At 43.5% G+C, this 19,929-nt stretch overlaps 1 pseudogene; it reads left to right on the top strand.

Annotated features, from left to right (window-relative positions):
• The first annotated feature begins 12,294 nt into the window (after positions 1-12,294).
• LOC143962252 (olfactory receptor 1F1-like) lies at positions 12,295-13,231 on the top strand (annotated as a pseudogene).
• Positions 13,232-19,929: the final 6,698 nt, after the last annotated feature.

Below are 19,929 nucleotides of genomic sequence, written 5' to 3'. Positions count from 1 at the left end.
TTGCATTGCAAGTGCACTTGGAAGTAAAGTTGCTGTAGATCCGAGGGGGACATGCAAGGAAAATAAAAAACAGCATTTTAGCTTGTACATGATTGGATAATAAAATCAGCAAAGCTTCCACTCATTTCAGATCTATCACTTAGATTTAGAGCAACTGCACTTTCAAGTGCACTTGCAGTGCAAAGTGGATTTGCCTTTTGTATATAATCCCCATAGAGTCCCACCAAAATGCATACTAGACTCCTTCATTCTGGTATAGATTTTAAAGGGGCACCTCACTTAAAAAATGAGTGAGATCGTCAAGGTAATCCATACCAGATGCATTGGGTCCAATATGGAGTCTAAGGGGAGTGCAACACAAATAAAAAATAAAAATGCCAATACATATAAATAACTCCAACTAAAGTGCATACAGTGACAATCCTACTAGACAGAATATATAAATGTATACGAATAAAAATAAATCAATAATTTCAAATCAAGCTTCCAACTATAAAGTGCATATGGTGAGTGTGATTACACTAAATTGCATCAAAATCCATACAGTACATCCAGTGAAAAAAATGGTTTAGAAACCAGTTGAAAAAAATCCAAAAAAATAAAAAAATTAATAAAAATATTTTTTATCTATAACATTAAAATTACATGCAGTATGTGAGTTCACACTGTGTAGTAACAAAAACTGGACTCGTGAAAAATAAAGCATAAATTAGTGATTCCACCGGTGATCTTTGTGTATCTTCAAAGTCAGGTGCTTCCACACTGAATGCAATGGCTACCTTACCTCCCTGCTGTAAGGTAAACAGCAAACAATCTCCCAATTCCAGCAAACAATGATGCTATCAGTTGGTATAGGAACTGCACATCATCTTCCCTAGATTCTCAGTCATACACCATAGACCAATTCCATATAGGAGACAGAAACTCCAATAGTGAAGTATGTAAACATAAGCTTTAATATATAAAGGACCTAGTCCTAGGTACTCACATTAGGTAAAACAATCAAAGGCAACAAGCGTACAGCATAAAAACGAACGGACTCTGCGCTCGTACCTCGGACGTCACTTCCGGTATCCTCCTCATCCAATCCTATGCGTATCGTCACTAGTCATGTGACTTCATGATGAAGTCACATGACTAGTGACGATACGCGTAGGATTGGATGAGGAGGATACCGGAAGTGACGTCCGAGGTACGAGCGCAGAGTCCGTTCGTTTTTATGCTGTACGCTTGTTGCCTTTGATTGTTTTACCTAATGTGAGTACCTAGGACTAGGTCCTTTATATATTAAAGCTTATGTTTACATACTTCACTATTGGAGTCCCCCTTTCTGTCTCCTATATGGAATTGGTCTATGGTGTATGACTGAGAATCTAGGGAAGATGATCTGCAGTTCCTATACCAACTGATAGCATCATTGTTTGCTGGAATTGGGAGATTGTTTGCTGTTTACCTTACAGCAGGGAGGTAAGGTAGCCATTGCACTCAGTGTGGAAGCACCTGACTTTGAAGATACACAAAGATCACCGGTGGAATCACTAATTTATGCTTTATTTTTCACGAGTCCAGTTTTTGTTACTACACAGTGTGAACTCACATACTGCATGTAATTTTAATGTTATAGATAAGAAATATTTTTATAAATTTTTTTATTTTTTTGGATTTTTTTCAACTGGTTTCTAAACCATTTTTTTCACTGGATGCACTGTATGGATTTTGATGCAATTTAGTGTAATCACACTCACCATATGCACTTTATAGTTGGAAGCTTGATTTGAAATTATTGATTTATTTTTATTCGTATACATTTATATATTCTGTCTAGTAGGATTGTCACTGTATGCACTTTAGTTGGAGTTATTTATATTTATTGGCATTTATACACTTTAGAGGGTGTAGATTTAAAGGAACACGGTTCCAATAGCTTTATTCAGATATTTTTTCTTTTTTTTTTCTTTTACTAGTATTGATTTATTTATTTAAACTTTATTCTTTGTGGAGCGCAACACCACTTATACACTACATATCACGATTTTAGGGGAGGGTTTCATACTCCTATCGGTGTTTTTGCTGCAACCATAATTTTATAACCATTTCTTTGAACCATTTTGGCGCGAGGATAACTATCTATCATTAAAAAATAAAAATGCTTCCTTCTAAAAATTCATACCAGACCCTGGCTGGCAAAGAAAGAAAGGGTACAAAAGCCCCTCTCCCTCCTGAAATATACTAGGCCACATGCCCTCAACATAGTAGATGGGTGCTCTGCTGGGGGGGGGGGGGGGCACTGGCAAAACAGCTGGTCCCCATGTTGATGAGAACAGAGACCTCTTCTTCACAACTCTTGCCCAGCGGTAGTGAGAGTCTTTGAGTGGTGGGCTAATCCAAATCTGGAAGGCACCTTTAACAGTAAGAGCATACCCAGGAACTGCCCCCCCCCCAATTTGAATGAGTATGAGGTACTAATGGAGGGGGTGGTTTATCCTGAGGGAGGTCTGCACTGATTGAAGGGGAGGTGGTTGGTTTATCCCGAGGAGTTCTGCACTGATGGAGGGGGGTGTTTTTTCCTGAGGGGGTCTGTAGTGATGGAGAGGGGATGTTTTACCCTGGGGGGTCTGTACTGATGAAAGGGGGTTTATCCTGAGGGTGGTCTGCACTGATGGAGGGGGATGGAGGTGTTTATCCTGAGGGGGGTCTGTACTGATGGAGGGGTGGTTTATCCTGAGGGGGGTCTGTACTGGTGGAGGCAGGGTCTGTACTAATGGAGGGGGGCTTATTCTGGGGGGTCTGTACTGATGGAGGGGGGTTTATTTTGAGGGGGATCTGTACTGATGAAGGGGGGTTTATCCTGAGGGCGGTCTGTACTGATAGAGGGGGGTTTATCCTGAGGGGGGTCTGTACTGATGGAGGGGCAGTTTATCCTGAGGGGGGTCTGTACTGATGGAGAGGGGGTTTTTCTGGAGGGTCTGTACTAAAGGAAGGGGGTTTATTTTGAGGGGTTTCTGTACTGATGAAGGGGGATTTCTTTAGAGGGAATCTATAAGGATGGAGGGGGGTCTGTACTGATGGAGGCGTGGTTTGTTCTGAGGGGGTCTGCACTGATGGAGGGGGGTGGTTTGTCCTGGGGGGGTCTGTATTGATGGAGGGGGTCTATACTTAGTGGAGGGTGGTTTGTACTGAGGGGCAGCTTAAGTTGGTGGAGGGGGTGACACCATGTTTTACCACACCAGGTGACACCAACCCTAGTGATTCCACTGTGTCTGTGTGTGTAAGAAGAAGAAGAGAAGTATTGCTAATTGCCACCCCGGAAATGGCATTAGCTCTCAGCCTCTCAGAACAACAGGCAGCTAGCATTAAAATACACCGTCGGAACAGTGCAGTCTCTACCTCCAGTCTCCAGATCAACATACAGTGTCTGTGTCATCTCCAGTACTCCTGCTCCTGTGTACATTGCTTTTGGGGAGCGGGACAAGTGGCATTGGTTTGGAGCGGCAAGGGGCGGACATGGCTGGTGGGGCAAAGCCAGAGCGGTGCATGGGTTAGGGAGTGGAGCAAGTTTCCCGGATGGAAGGCCTGGATCACATCACATGACAGTATAGCACAGCCCAAGTACCTGCTCATCACCGACATCACCAGGGCTGCAAGACGGAATAAGAGGCTCGGGTACCACTTTTGCCAGCTAGTGAGTGCTATGTTCATAGTAAATCTAGTGTGATGTCTAATGTGAGTGGTAGGCTGGCCTAATTGGTTGCTGTATGTATGTTTACTCAGCTCAGGGCAAGATCCTCCCACTTGTAGCTCATGCTCCTGCAGTGTGAGGAGAAGAGAGAGAAACAGCACAGCAGCATGAGCTGGCACGATCCTGTGTGCCATCGGTGCCCCATCAGTGCAATCACAGTGCCCCATCATATAGACAAGGTGCAGTTGCATGTAACTCTGACTTCCTGATAAGTTTAATTTTAATTTTAACCTCTCACCTCTCAACCCTGCACTTTGTATGTAGGACATATTTTCTTAACAATGCAGTAATGATGTGTACAGTGCCTATAGTAGCCAATCATATTGTATCCTTATTTTATTTATCACAGTCAGATCAATGAAATATGCTTTATGTTAATTTGTGTAACTTAATTCTGCATAAAACATTTAACAGTGTAATTTCATGAGATAATTTATGAAGGTGTGTTTAAGATCGGGGCTGGGTGGGGCAACTGGTGGCGAGTAACTCTTAAAGAGGAAGTAAACCCTGATGGGTTTACTTCCTCTTTCATTCCCTGCAAAGGCAAAGCATAATGGACTACTATGCATCGCATAGTAGCCCATTATGTGTCACTTACCTGACACAGGAGCCAGCGAAGTCACCGCTGTCCCCTGTAGTCCGGCGCATCCATCTTCTCGGTGGGGTCTCGCAGCTCGGCCGCTGTCATTCGGCGAAGCCGCGATGACGTCACTCCCGCGCATGCACACGGGAGCCGACACGCGCGGCATCTTCGTCATTGACGATGCCGCGCTCAGTGGTTTGTAAGGGTTTACAACCACTTTAAGGCCTGGCTAGTAGCTCATTACATACATAGTATCCCTACTCATTAAAAGAAAAAGGTTGTGATCTAGAAATAAAGACACCCAAATGCTCGACAAGTCCTTAAAAAAAAATATCCCTCAAAAAACCCTAATTTTAAATACATCGTGAAAAATATGTCATCCAGTAATGCAAAGACACGTCAAATACAATGACTCCCCCCACTGGTGATACTGGGCATATATTGACATGACCAGATATGGTCAATGATGTCTTTGCTCACATGGCCAGTGATTATTAAGAAGAATTATTATACAGCATAGTGTGTATATATATATATATATATATATATATATATATATATATATATATATATATATATATATATATATATTACTGTACATAATGTGCAATACTGTTGTAAAATGTGAATGAAGTAATGCACAACAAAACGCATTACTTCAAAAAAAAAAAAAAAAAACCTGCCAAATAATATAGGCACTTGTGTGAAGATACTGTAAATCCATACTTTTTGGAGAGCACTTTTAAAAGCAAAACCATAATGCTATGTGTTTCAAATTAAAATAGTAATTTCTCATGCAATACACAACATACTAATTTTTAAGGCATCAATACATTTAATTCCCACCCAAAATTAAGACCTTTCAGGGAATAAGTGTCCAGAGTATTCAGGAATGCCGTAACGGATAAAAAATGAACAATTTTTTAAACAAACAAAATGCTCTCTTATAATATAGTGATTACGCATATGGTTATATAATTCATGTCTGTGGCAAATTAAATGCTTGCATAGATGGTAGTTTGCTCCTCTCTCCCAGAATGTGTCTAATTTTTAAACATTAAAGGTCATGATGTAAGTTGACCTTTTGGAGTATGGTACACGTTACACCCTAACCCTTTCTGGAATATTCAAATGCAAACCTCTGTGTAACTGAACAATCACACACGAATATATTATTTTGTGTTTTAATGTTTATTCATAAAAATAAAAAATAATGAAACAGAAAGAGCTGGAGCAAACCTAATGGGCAGTGTATCACACAGTTGTTTATGCTGTACAGAGTGTGGTTTTAGATGTTTATGTAGTATATATGTATTTATTTTAAGATTATAATAAAAAAGTATTTTAAATCTGCAAAATAAGTGCTCATAGTTAATGTGATAGTTTGTGGAAGTGCAGGGGAATACTTTTTGTTTGGATACTACACTCCTTATAAAGATGTGAAGATTGGCACAGGTGAGTTGTGAACTCGGAGACAGTGGTGGCTCATACTATCAGGAACCACTGTGATTAACCCCTATTATGTAGCCACTGAGATATGCTATTATAGTGATCATGTGTGCTTGTTTGCTTTCAAACTTGTCAGATTAGTTATCATTGTGCCTTTATTTATTTAAAACAATAAAAAATGTAAATTGTAAATATATTGTTGTGAAACTTTAGCTGAAATTGTAAAACCATTTTGATCTATTTGCTACCTTATAAGAAAATATAAGAATAGAATTTATTAAGACAGCGTACCAAGTAAAATCCTTATATGTCTTCAAAATTTTAAAATTGTTTAGGCAAACAAATTGGTTAGCATTACCATCATAATCATTTTCCTGATTATTAATCTAGATAGGTAATTAATCAGTAAACTTCTTTAAACTAAAAAAAGAAGCATTGTCTCTTCTATTTAGAAAAATTTCAGCTGAAAACAGGTATGAGGTTATTTATTTATTTATACTAATTGATCTGAGACTGAAATAATCTGTTGATTAATTCTCATAAGGATAGAATTTAGTATATAATCCTAGCAAGCCTTCCTTAAAAAAAAAAAAAATCTTAAACAAGCTAAACAGTATCCTCGTAAGTATAGCCTTATAAATCCTGAATGTGGTTCTACCTGAACTTTTACTTCATATTTATTTTTACTAATAGCTGAAACATTGAACTACCTTTTTACATATATTTATGTGCCTATGTAATAACATTTTTATATTGCTATTTATTCTATTAAATAATAATATGCATTTTCAAATAAATATTTTTGATCATCTTGTTCATGCTTTATAAATATACATTTACATTGTTTGTTTTTTATAAATACTATACTATTTGTGACTTTTTTTTTAAATATGGCCTAGAGTCATTGCTTTCTATAAAATAGAATTGTTGTATCTATGATTCAAATTTTTTTCACAATAATGTTTTTATTAAAGAACAACATGTAACATAGATGCACACATCAATAACTTTTTTGCGTTATCAAAATTCTGTTATTATTTTTTAAAGGTGTTGGACAAGTTTCCCATAAGTAAATAATTGTATTACAAAGTAATACAATTGATGGATGTACAGAGTTAAAAAAAAAAACATACTTTTAAAAATCATAGTAGTTGATGTTTCAAAAAGTTTCTGAAAAAAATTGACAGTATAGTAAGAAGCATATTAGAACATGGTGGTTGAACAATTTAAATTAGAATTGTTGAATTCAATTTATTTTAACTTAAAGTGGTTGTATGCTCAATTTTTTAACTTTTACCTACAGGAAAGCCTATAATAAGGCTTACCTGTAGGTAAAAAAAATATCTCCTAAACCTGTACGGTTTAAGAGATATTCCCCTCGGTATGCGCCGCTGACTGCAGCGGCGCATGCGCACAAGGGGGTTCTCACCGTGAAAATCCGGCAGCGGCCGACCGGCCAGACTGAAATCTCCCGCGCGCATGCGCGGGAGTGACGATATCACGGCTCCGGCCACTCACAGCGCCGGAGCCGCGATACCCGGGAGAAACGCCGAGGGAGCATGTCAGCTCCCTCGGCGTGGATCGGGCCAGATGTCGGGGCCTCGTTCTAAGGTAAGTATTTCATAATGAGCTAGTATGCGGTGCATACTAGCTCATTATGCCTTTTGCTTTGCAGGTTTAAAAAAATTATAAAAACTTTACAGGAAAAAGATGCATATGTTAAATATTTCAGAATTATACTTTTTTTTAAATAAAAAATTCCTTCTTAAAATGTATCTAAACTCAAGAACAAATGTTTAAAATACTGCAGCTTGCCAGTCTTTAGATGTTACTGCATTTCTTTTGTTTTTAAATAATTTTTCCTCTCACCTGTCGATCCTTCCAGCAACATACTTTCTATTTAAGGGTGAAAAAGTTCAGTACTTGTATTGAATCTATGAAGGAGCAGTGGTGTAACCCAGAACATGAAGAGTGTTATATTTACAGAACACCTCCAACTCCTTGACACAAGAAATGTGTTCTCTAGTCCACAACCTTTGCTGGGAATATAATGCACAGTGCAGCACAGGAAGAAAGCACAGAAGGTTGGGAGCTTCTAAGTTCAGCCGGAAAAACTAATTTTTTTTTTTAATTTTTGAAAACATTTTTATTAAAAGATGTTACAAAACACTTAACAGGTATATTTACCAGACCAAAAGGGAGCAAGTAAGAAAAGTTCATTGTTACAGTTTATATACATGTAGCGCCGACTCCTGACGAGCACGTGCTATGTGTTTTTTTCAGTTTAATTTTCCTAAAACTGCAGTTGGGTTTTAGGGTTAATTATGTCAAATTGTGGTTTCAGTATCAGTCTAGCTGGATTGCACTGGGTTTTCCTCGGCCACAGGTGTCGCTGTCACAGCCGGCAAGTGTGAGAAAGCAGTTTAGCTAGGCGTATTGAGTGCCATTCTTTCTCAGAACCAGCCCAGTGGGTGTGTCATCCTGCTGTGAATTCTGGGAAAGGGTATTTAAGGTACTGAGATCACATGCTTCTGGGTTCCGGTCCAGAAGATCTTTTTGTCTGTTTGGTCCTGGTCCTCCTGACCAGCCCCCATGGCCCTCTTGGCCTGGGGTGCAGATCCCTCCAATTCCGAGTCTAGGGGCTAGATAGCCCAAGGCAAAGTAACTGAGAGGAGGATTCAAAGGTGGCCAGGTGCCGTCTCATCTGTGGAGAGGCCCAGCAACTGAAGAAGCACCCAGGGGAGGACTCTTCGGGAGAAGGGCATGCATGAGGCTGGCTTCTCAGAAGGTGCCTGGAGGCTCAGTTGAAGGACACTAAGTGGATCTTCACTCATACAGTATCGCCAGACCGGCTGCAAGATACTGGTACCGTATGATAGCCCTCTAAATTTACCTAAGTCCCTCAGTTACATCCAAGTCTATGGCAGAGACTTTGTTCAAGTGTTTTAAATTCAAGTCTGTGGCAGAGACTTTGTTCAAGTGTTCTACATCCAAGTCTGTGGCAGAGACTTTGCTCAAGTGTTCTACATCTAAGTCTGTGGCAGAGACTTTGCTTTACTTAAACACACTATTGGCTGCTTGGCATAGTGAGAGGAGGTCTATCTGGTAGCTGTGAGAATCCAGTTGTGAATGGTAATTCTCTGGATTTCTATAGTGAGAGACTTCCTAGCTTTTGCAGTTCCAAAAGTACCTGAACTTCCTTCCTAACCATCTACCCTTCATTGGGAAGTAGTTTTACCTATCTTTTTCAAATAAATATTCCAAAAGAAGGATCCAATGTCGGTTTCTGCAATTCTTTGGGCCATCTACCTCGGGAAATCCCTAGACGCACACGAGGTCAAGAAGGTAACGGTAAGCCCAATAAAACCAGCAGCTCCGTCTGGGGTCAGTGCTACATACACTTTAAGCTCATCAACATATATTTAGAGGTGGTGTAATAATATTTTTTTGTAGTTTATCCAAGCCACTTCTTTGGTTCTAATGAGTGTCATGAAAATACCTCAAAATTTATATCCACACAGCAGTGGCGTAACTAGAACCTTCAGGGCCCCGTTGCAAGAAACCATGATGGCCCCCCTTCCATCAGAGCCCCAGACTTACAATATTGGGAGGGTGTCCATGGACATCCTCCCAGAACCCTACCTCCCACGTGCCCCCTGGGATATGCAATCACAGCTGCCCTTTACCATGTGATCAGCTGATCACATGTAAACAGACTTTCTGGTTATCAGCAGCCCTTTCCTCACTTGCTGTGTCTGTGTGACGAAAGGAGAGCCATTAACATCAAGAATGTTAGTAAATTGTTTACACTGATCATCAGTGCAGCCTATCAGTGCTGCCTATCAGTGTTCATCAATGTCACCTATCAGTACAGCATTTCAATGCCGCCTATCAGTGTCCATCAGTGCCTCCTATCATTGCTCATCAATGCCGCCTATCAGTACTGCATTTCAGTACCCCCTAGCAGTGCTCATTAATTCCACCTATGAGTGACACCTATCAGTGCTTATCAATGAAGCCTATCAGTGCTCATCAGTGCCACCTATCAGTGCCCAACCATGCCACTTATCAATGCCCATCAGTGCCACTTATCAGTGCTCATCAATGTTGCCTATCAGTGCCCATCAATGCTGCCTATTAGCACCTATAAATGTTGCCAATCAGTGCCTATCAATACTGCCTATCAGTGCCCATTAATGCTGTCTATCAGTGCCCATAAATGCCACCTATCAGTGTTCATCAATGGTGCCTATCAGTGCCTATACACGCCGCTTATCAGTGCCACTTATCAGTGCTCATTAATGCCGTCTCTCAGTGCCCATCAATGCTGCCTATCAGTGCCCATCAGTGCAGCCTATCAGTATTTATCAATCCCACCTATCAGTGCCCATTAGTGCCTCCTATTGTGACAGCATCACTGGGCTTGTAAAAATGTTGTAGTGTCAGTTGATGGGAGCTTTGTTCCTTGTAATGTGTAGACAGAGTCCCAGGTTTACATCTCTCAAAAGTCCTATTCTTACACAACATGTGTGAGCAGACATTTGGGAGTCAAGGTAGCAGCACTGCTTAGCTGGGAAATAAATCAATGTAAACATGTGGAATGAGACAGAGAGGGGTGGGGACAGGTGGGATTCTGTAGTTCAGTGGGCGGGGCTTATTTTTTTGGTTGAGTTTTCACTGAAGCAAAGGCGCTGTGTTGTCAGCCCAAGCTGGCAGCTCCTGGAAGATAGGAGCTTACTAGATTTCTGGAAGAGAGAAGGGCATTTGTCTATACTTGCAGCATTTTTAAAGCAATAAAACATGGGGAATATGCATGTTATTATTATTAAACATGCCTGAATTATTGCTGCTATTGTGATTGAGGCATTGCTGCAAAATGAGATTGATAATAACACCTTTTATGATTGTTAAAAATTGCAATATTATTTTATGTATTTATATTTATGTTTACATACTTATTTATTTGTTTTTCCTTATATGTTTATCTTGATGTTATTATTGTTCACTGGGACCTGAACATTTTATTTCATTTGTTTTATATATAACATGTTTTTGGAACTGCTTCCTATCCTTATTCTTCTTATCCTTATACACTAGAGAGATGCCCTGAATATGAGTTCATTTATTTAGTTTTAGTTTCCCTGGCATACTTTTAAAAGCTAAAGTTACCTTTTTTTGGGGGGGGGGGGGGGGGGGCAACAGGTGGCTACCCTGCTAAACATCATCCCTGTAGTGCAGGGGTCTCAATCTGGTGGCCCTCCAGCTGTTGCGAATCTGCAAGTCTCATAAGGCATTGCAAGGCTGACAGTTACGAGCATGACTCCTACAGGCAGAGGTATGATGGGACTTGTAGTTTCGCAACAGCTGGAGGGCCACCAGTTTGGGATCCCTGCTGTAGTGCCTCCTCACAGCCCCCTGGATACTGTCTTCCTCAGCTGTCTTCTAGAGGTAACTACAGCCGCTGCTACTGAGAGAAGTTGAGCCGCTCACCCACTCCTTTCTGTCCTCTCTGCCATTCACAGAACTTATATTACTAGAGTCCTACAATGCTTAATATTCCATACATGGGTGGTGAAATTCTGTCATTCAACTCCTCCACTGACCACTCAGAGAACCTCCTCCATTGTAAGACTGTAGTAAAATGAGTTATGTGAATGGTGGAGAAGGCAGAGTAGGGCAGACATATAGCACAACTTTCTCTGTAGCAGCAGCTGCAGTCAGCACTAGAAGACAGTCACTTAGGACAGCATCTGTTGGCTCTAACGAGGCACATCAGAGGGGAGTTTGAGCAGAAGCCAAAGCCTTCAGGTAAGGGGATGCATATCACATAACCAATGTGTATGCCACTGTTTCCCCAAAAAAATATGCTAAACTTCAGCTGTAAAGTAGTTGTGAACATACAATATAGACACGTTCTAATAAAATTATAGTTATGTATAAGTAACATAACTGCTTTTGCTTAGTTTTGCTTAGTTTCAGAAATGATCTTTCTTACCTTTTTAACAGGGTTAAGAAGTTCTGTTATGTAACCATGCATCTTTTGTTCCTCATAATGGGTGGCCGGGTACGGGACACAGTGCAGACACACAGCATGCCAGGTATTTCATAGTCTGTTCAGCCTGAGGCTAGATGCAGGCTGTGCTCAAGCAGGGGGCCTGTTCAAGATGCAGGCTGTGTTTGGCCAGGGGGCATAGTGGCTGAACAAACCACCCAATACTGACATGCTCTGTTTCTGAATAGCATCCTGTACCTCTGAATAGCCAGCCAAAGAATGGAAACTGACCATGCAAGCACAGATCAGCTTTTGTTCTTTGTGTGCTCACTTTAGAACGAGGAACATAGGTGACTAGTAGGATCAACCAGGTACTTCAGAAGGAGGAAGAACATGGAAGTGATAGTGATTTATAAAGTACACATATGTAAACAGACACATTGAAAAAAAATAAACATTTAGAGTAGCATACACACAAAGTAGTCTATACAATAACCAATTATATGTGTTAGTTTTTTCCTGACAGATAAAATGGATGAATGTCCAAACACTACTTTAAAAGAATTCCACATCTTGGGTTTCACTACATCTAAAACAGGACAACCTACACTTTTTGTCGGAGTCTTAACTATGTACCTTCTGACCATTTTGGGAAACCTGATCATTATTACACTTATCTCTTTGATGTCTGTGCTTCACACCCCAATGTATTTCTTCCTTTGTAACCTTTCAATGGTGGATGTTACATGTCTCAACCACTCTCCCCAAACTCTTGTCCATTACAATAACCCAGGACAACAACATTTCTTTTCATGATTGTATCACTCAGTTGTATTTCTTTACATTTTGTGCTATCTGTGATATCTTTGTGCTGACCTCCATGGCTTACGATCGCTACGTAGCAGTTTGTAAGCCCTTACAATACACTATGATGATGAACAAGAATGTTTGTATCACAATAGCACTCTTCTGCTGGCTTATATCTGCTCTGGACTCCTTGATGTTGACTCTGCTGACATCTAATCTTTCATTTTGCAATTCCCACAAAATTAACAATTTTTTCTGTGATCTGAAAACACTCACTGCCCTCTCATCCAGTGATACAAGAAGCAGGGAAATATTTATGTTATTCCAAGATATTCTGATAGCATGTGTTCCATTCTCTCTCACTATAATCTCATATGTGAAAATCATCAGGACTATACTGAAGATTCGTACTTCTGAAGGACGTCTTAAAGCTTTTTCTAGTTGTACTTCTCATCTTACCACTGTTATATTATTTTATGGACCAATCCTGTTTGTTTATATAAAACCTGAATCTGATCACTCTAAAGAACAAGACAACTTAATATCAATGCTGTATGTGGCTGTTGTCCCAATGCTCAATCTGTTTGTTTACAGTCTGAGGAACAAAGTTGTATTAGGTGCCATTAGGAAATTTACTTCCTTCAGGAGCCCTCTACTTTAAGATGCCCTGAAATGCAAAAAGACATTAAGAAACATTACTTAAAGTGATACTAAACACATGGTTTAATTTGCATTGCCTTCTATTTCTGTACGTGGATGATGGCTAGTGATGGACGAACGTCCGACGGGACATTTCGGGAACGCAAACCGCGAACGGACCCCATTGACTTTAATGGCAGGCAAACCTTAAAAACCTCCAGGTCATATTTTCAGCCACAAAATACTTACTAGCTGTGCACACATAGTCCCACAACATGGACACTGACATAACAAAAGTATTAAGTGAATCTGGGATCAACAACGACAAGCATTCTTTTTTTATCTGTGAAATTTTGACAATTCAGGAGCGCATGAAGGCCATGGAGGAGAGGCAAGGTAAGGCCAGGCTATGAAGGGAGTGCAGGAGATGATCAGTGCCACAGTCAGGGCAGCGCAGTCCTGTGCCAGCGTCCCAGTGTGCCAACCTGTGCTTGAGCCCCTTCCTCTGCCGGTCCTTACCCCCACCTATGCAGGGCTCCACTGCTCTGGTCTGGAGGTGCCAGCCCAGTGCTGATCCTCAGCCATGGTGCTGGCACTGACTGCTGATTGGCTTCTCCGCTGCTATCTCCCTCACTGTCTGAAGCCAGCACTGCAATAGAGACTGAGCACTGACACCAGCACCGTGATAGAGAGCACTGTCACCCTCACCGTGATAGAGAGCACTGACACCAGCACCGATATAGAGAGCACTGACACCAGCACCGAGATAGAGAGCACCGACACCAGCACCGTGATAGAGAGCACTGACACCAGCACCGTGATAGAGAGCACTGACACGAGCACCGAGACAGAGAGTACTTACACCAGCACCGAGATAGAGAGCACTGACACCAGCACCATGATAGAGAGCACTGACACCAGCACCGTGAGAGCACTGACACCAGCACCGTGATAGAGAGCACTGATACCAGCACCGAAATAGAGAGCACTGACACCACACCAGCACAGAGATAGAGAGAGAGCACTGACACCAGCACCGTGATAGAGAGCACTGACACCAGCACCATGATAGAGAGCACTGACACCAGCACCGTGATAGAGAGCACTGACACCAGCACCGTGATAGAGAACACTGACACCAGCACCGTGATAGAGAGCACTGACACCACACCCGCACCGTGATAGAGAGAGAGCACTGACACCAGCACCGAGATAGAAAGAGAGAGCACTGACACCAGCAGCACCGTGATAGAGAGCACTGAGACCACACCAGCACCAAGATAGAGAGCACTGACAACACAACAGCACCGTGATAGAGAGCACTGACACCACACCAGCACCGAGATAGAGAGTACTGACACCAGCACTGATACCAGCAACTCGCTGCGAGACCCAAAAATATGACTCCACTCAACCTCTTCAAACAGGAGGGTACGGGCATATAGTACGGTGTGCTTTTTTTGTACAAGGAAGTGAGCCAAAGATAGAAAAAAGGTCAGTGTGCAAGATTATATAAATCGTTTATAGAGTTGTGCATATACGTGGTATACTGGTCACATGTGTTGAATTCCTCCGAGATCCATGCCTCATTCATTTTTAGAAATGTGAGGTAGTCAACACTGCCGAGAGCTAGGCGAGTGCGCTTATCGATTATGATCCCCCCTGCTGCGCTGAACATCCTTTCGGACAGGACACTGGACGAGGGACAAGCCAACAGTTCCATTGCAAATTGGACAAGCTCTGGCCAGAGGTCAAGCCTGCCCACCCAGTAGTCCAGGAGTTCACTTCTCACTTCTCAGAGCATCCACATCGGCCGTTAACTCGATGTAGTCGGACACCTGCCATTTTAGGAGCTCCCTGATGCTGGATCAGGATGAGACCTGTCGATGGGTGGGCTGAAAGAATGATCTCATATCAGAAGTGACCAACACATCTTCAAACCGCCCTCTTCTTGCAGGCGCTGTTGGATTGGTACCCGCAACTCTTTCTCTGGGAGTGGGAATTCCTCTGCCAGCGCACGCAAAAGCAGAATGCAGCATTTCTCTAAGCAAGGCCTGGAAGTGCTGCATTCTGACAGCCCTCTGTGATGGTGGTAACATTTCCACCATTTTGTGTTTGTACCGGGCGGGAGTCTAAGCACGTTGCTACCCAGTACTGGTCCTTGACCTTTATGCTTTTTATACGGGGGTCCCTGTTAAAACACTGGAGCATGAAGGCATTTGCACTAAACTGGAAGCGGTGTGGTGGCCTGGCTCCTGCTCATCATCCAGGATAATGTCGTCCTCCTCGTTCTCCTCTCGCCATCCACGCACAACAACAGGGATCCCAGGAAGGTTTAAAGCATGCTCTTCTTGCTCCTCCTCATCCGCCCCGCCACCATCCTCCTCTGACTCCTCTTCAGACTGTTGTTGACTTGTCTCAGATAGAGTAGCCCCCGTAGGAATTCATCCAGCATTGTGACTTCCTCATCTTCCTGCTCCTGCTCCTCCACGGCTTGATCAATGACATGACGCAATGCATGCTCCATAAAGAAGGCATAAGGTACGATGTCACTGATGGCGCTATGGCTGCGACTGACCAGTTTGGTGACCTCATCAAATGGCCGCAGAAGTCTGCATGCGTCGCGCATGAGCAGCCACTGGCATGGTGAAAAAAAAACAAGCTCCCCAGAACCTGTTCTGCCGCAGAGTTCATACAGGTAGTCATTAACTGCACATTTCTGCTGGAGCAGCCTATCAAGCATATAGAATGTTGAGTTCCATCACGTCGGGAAATCGCAAATAAGACGTCTGACTGGCAGATTGTGTCGCCGTTGAATGTCAGCAAGGCGAGCCATGGGCGTGTAAGATCTTCTGAAATGGGCCGAGATTTTCCTTGCCTGCCACAAGATGTCCTGGACCCCAGGGTATTTGACAACGAATCGCTGCACGACCAAGTTTAAGACGTGTGTCATGCATGGCACGTGTGTAATTTTTCCCTGTTTCAATGCGCTAAGCAGATTGGCACCGTTGTCACACACCACTTTACCAACTGCCAAATTGAGCGGTGTTAGCCACTGATCTGCCTGTGAACGCAAAGCTGAAAGGAGTGCAGGGCCAGTGTGGCTCTTGGCTTCCAGGCACAACAGACGCAGCACAGCATGGCAACGTCTCACCTGGCATGTCCAATAGGTTCTGGGGATCTTGGGCAGTGCAGCAGAAGAAACGCTAGCAGCGGAAAAGGATGAGTCAGTCGAGGAGGAGAGGGAGAATGAAGTAGGAGGAGGAGGAGAAGAGCCAGAAGAGACACTGTGTGCCAGAGATACATTCACTTGCCGCTGAACATGGCCATATAGCTCTGGGATGCCCTTCTGTGAGAAATACTTCCTTCCTGGGACTTTCCATTGTGGTGTTCCAATGGCCACAAATTTTCGAAAGGCCTCCGAGTCCACTAGTTTATATGGCAGTAGTTGGCGGGCTAATAGTTCTGACAAGCCAGCGAACAACCATTGGGCAAGAGGGTTATCCGGCGTCATCATTTTTTTACACTCCAACATTTGGCCTATGGAAGCCTGCCTTTTTCCAGAAATACGTGAGGACGGCATTGTGGAAGGTGGAGTGGAGGACAATTCTGAGGAGAGAGGAGAAGGAGAAGTAGAAGACGAGGCTGGACGGTGAAAGCCTGGAGTGTGGCTTTGTGTGTTTCGCTGCTCCCACTGGGCTTGGTGATGGCAGCTCATGTGCCTTCTTAAGGCGGTCGTCCCTAGGTGAGTGTTGGGCTTACCATGACTTATGTGTTGACTGCAAAGGCTGCAGATGGAAACACTATTGTCAGCAGCGGACACGTTAAAAAAAGCCCACACTGCGGAGCCATGTGCCGGTGTCCTGGGAGCACCAGATGTGACTGTACATGGTTGATGCCTCACTCCTGATACATTAGCAGTCTGGTTTGTCCCTCCTGTGCAATGTAAGTTCCACCTGCCTCTCCTCCCTATCTGCTGGTCCATATCTCCCTCTGAACTCCCCTCCTCTTCCTCTCTTGTGGGCACTCATGTGACATCACTAGACACGTCATTATCGACCTCACCTTCCCCACCACTATAATTACAGATCTCAGCGTAGGCAGCAACACCGGGGACCAACTTCCTTGGGATGATCTGGGTACTGTCGTCAGACTGCTGAGTGGTGGTTGTTGCTACCTCCTCTTCCTGATCAAATGCCAATAATCTGACATTGCCAAAATGCTGCACATCGGCAATGTCTTGTGATGGATCGGATGGATCGAAAGGTATATGGTGGTGGTGGTGTTGGTGGTAGTGTCTTTGGGGGTGCACACAGAAGAGAGTGAAGAAGAGGGTGCAGATCGAGAGTATGAGGAGGGTGCAGAAGAGTAAGGCTGAGTGAGCCACTCAACCAAGTCTGGTGTGTCCTTTGACGTAATCGAATGCACCTTCTGCAATTTGCCACTTTGGCTCAAGCCTGTTGCTCCTGTCCTACCCCTACCACACCTGCGGAAGGGCCTGCCTCTTCCTCTGCCTGTCATTTTTTAAATGACCCTGTGACAAAAGTCTCTAGAGAAGTGCAGTATATGTGGAAGAAGGTATATAAAACCCTGCTTCAATCTGTCATTTTGGGGGGCCACTGGTCTATCACACCAGTTATAATACTTTTTTCTAATTGCGTTTTTCACTCTTTGTAGTATCGCTGCAGAACCGCTCAGCAGTCACAATACTGCACAGTGGAAATGCACTATACTATGCTTTCTATATTTGAAAGTATTTTATACGTGTATTACACCCCTATATACTGCACACCAAATAGTACACCTATACCAGTCCTTAAAAGGACAGCTGCAGAATCGGTCAGCACTCAGCAGCACAGCAGTGCAGTATAATATGCTTTCTATATTTGAAAGAAAGTATATTATACGTGTATTACAACCCTATATACTGTACACCTATACCAGTCCTTAAAAGGACCTTTGTGGACCTAGTAGTAGCTAGCTAGTAGCTAGTGAATTGCAGACTGCCCCTGCTCCAAACACCAAACTGTCCCTCCCTACACTGAGAAACGACAGCTGCAGAATCGGTCAGCAGCACTGCATGCAGTGCAGTATAATATGCTTTCTATATTTGAAAGAAAGTATATTATACGTGTATTACAACCCTATATACTGTACACCTATACCAGTTCTTAAAAGGACCTTTGTGGACCTAGTAGCTAGTGAATTGCAAACTGTTCCTGCTCCAAACACCAAAATGTCCCTCCCTACACTGAAGTCTATGGCTCAGTGCAGGTAACCTGCAGGTAAACTGCTCTGCACCTGCGGATCAGTTTGAAAGCAGACCAGTAACCACTGCAGAACAGATATGCACAGATGGGCATGGGTAGGCGGCACAGGTGGGCATGGGTAGGCGGCACAGGTGGGCATGGGTAGGCAGCACAGGTGGGCATGGATGGGCACTGATAGGTGGCATGGATGGGCACTGATAGGTGGCATTGTTACTGTACTAATGGATGCCAATCAGTGCCAAACAATAATGCATGCCAATCAGTGATGCCCATTGTGGGCACTGATTGGCATCCATTATGGGCACTGATTGGCATCCATTGTGGCACTGACTGGAATCCCCGGTGGTCTAGGGTGGCATACCTTGTCCTGGGCATCCCTGGTGGTCTGGTGGCGTCCCTGGTGGCCCAGTGTGGGCATCCTCGGGAGGGCTGTGCTGATAATCGATCAGCACAGACCCCCCCCTGTCAGAGGAGCAGCCGATCGGCTCTCCTCTACTCGCGTCTGACAGACGCGAGTGAGGAAAAGCCGATCACCGGCTTTTCCTATTTACACTGTGATCAGCCGTGATTGGACACGACTGATCACGTGGTAAAGAGTCTCCGTCGGAGACTCTTTACCGAGATCGTAGTTGCAGGGTGTCAGACTGACAGCCCGCAAAAACAACGATCGCCGCGATGCGCGCCCCCGGGGGCGCGCAGCGGCTCATAATCCTGATCACATCATATGACGTCCGATTATGGATTATGAAACCACTTTGCCCCCGTCAATTTGTTATAGGGGGGGCGGCAAGTGGTTAATAACGTATTCTTTCTATTCTATTCCAGAGCAGGAGGTCGCAGGCCACATCAGAGGGCTCCGCGGGCCACATGTGGCCCCCGGGCCACTGGTTTAGAAGGTAGGGCCTGAAAGTGACTCAAGCCCAGGGGCCCCCACAACCCTAAGTCCTGCCCTTGTCACAGCACATGTTGGCATTCATGGTTTCCTCAATGAAACTGTAGCTCCCCAGTGCCAGAAGCACTCATGCAGCCCCAGACCATGACACTCCTACCACCATGCTTGACTGTAGGTAAGACACACTTGTCTTTGTACTCCTCACCTGGTTGCCGCCACACACGCTTGACACCATTTGAACCAAAAAAGTTTATCTTGGTCTCATCAGACCAACAGGCCATGGTTCCAGTAATCCATGTCCTTAGTCTGCTTGTCTTCAGCAAACTGTTTGTCGGCTTTCTTGTGCATCATATACAGAAGAGGCTTCCTTCTGGGATGACAGCCATGCAGACCAATTTTATGCAGTGTGCGGCATATGGTCTGAGAACTGACAGGCTGACCACCCACCCCTTCAACAAAGGCGGATCCAGAGTCAAGTCTCGGGCACTGCCAAAATTCTTGCTCTTTTTCTGTTTATATCGCAAAAAATAATAAAACGCAGAGATGATCAAATGCCAC

The sequence above is a fragment of the Lithobates pipiens genome, unplaced genomic scaffold (assembly GCF_037356315.1).
Source record: "Lithobates pipiens isolate NorthernLeopardFrog02 unplaced genomic scaffold, aLitPip1_a1.2 Scaffold_8, whole genome shotgun sequence".
NCBI classification, from domain to species: domain Eukaryota; kingdom Metazoa; phylum Chordata; class Amphibia; order Anura; family Ranidae; genus Lithobates; species Lithobates pipiens.
Note: the sequence above shows the minus strand (reverse complement) of the source record. Positions and strands in the feature narration are given on the sequence as shown.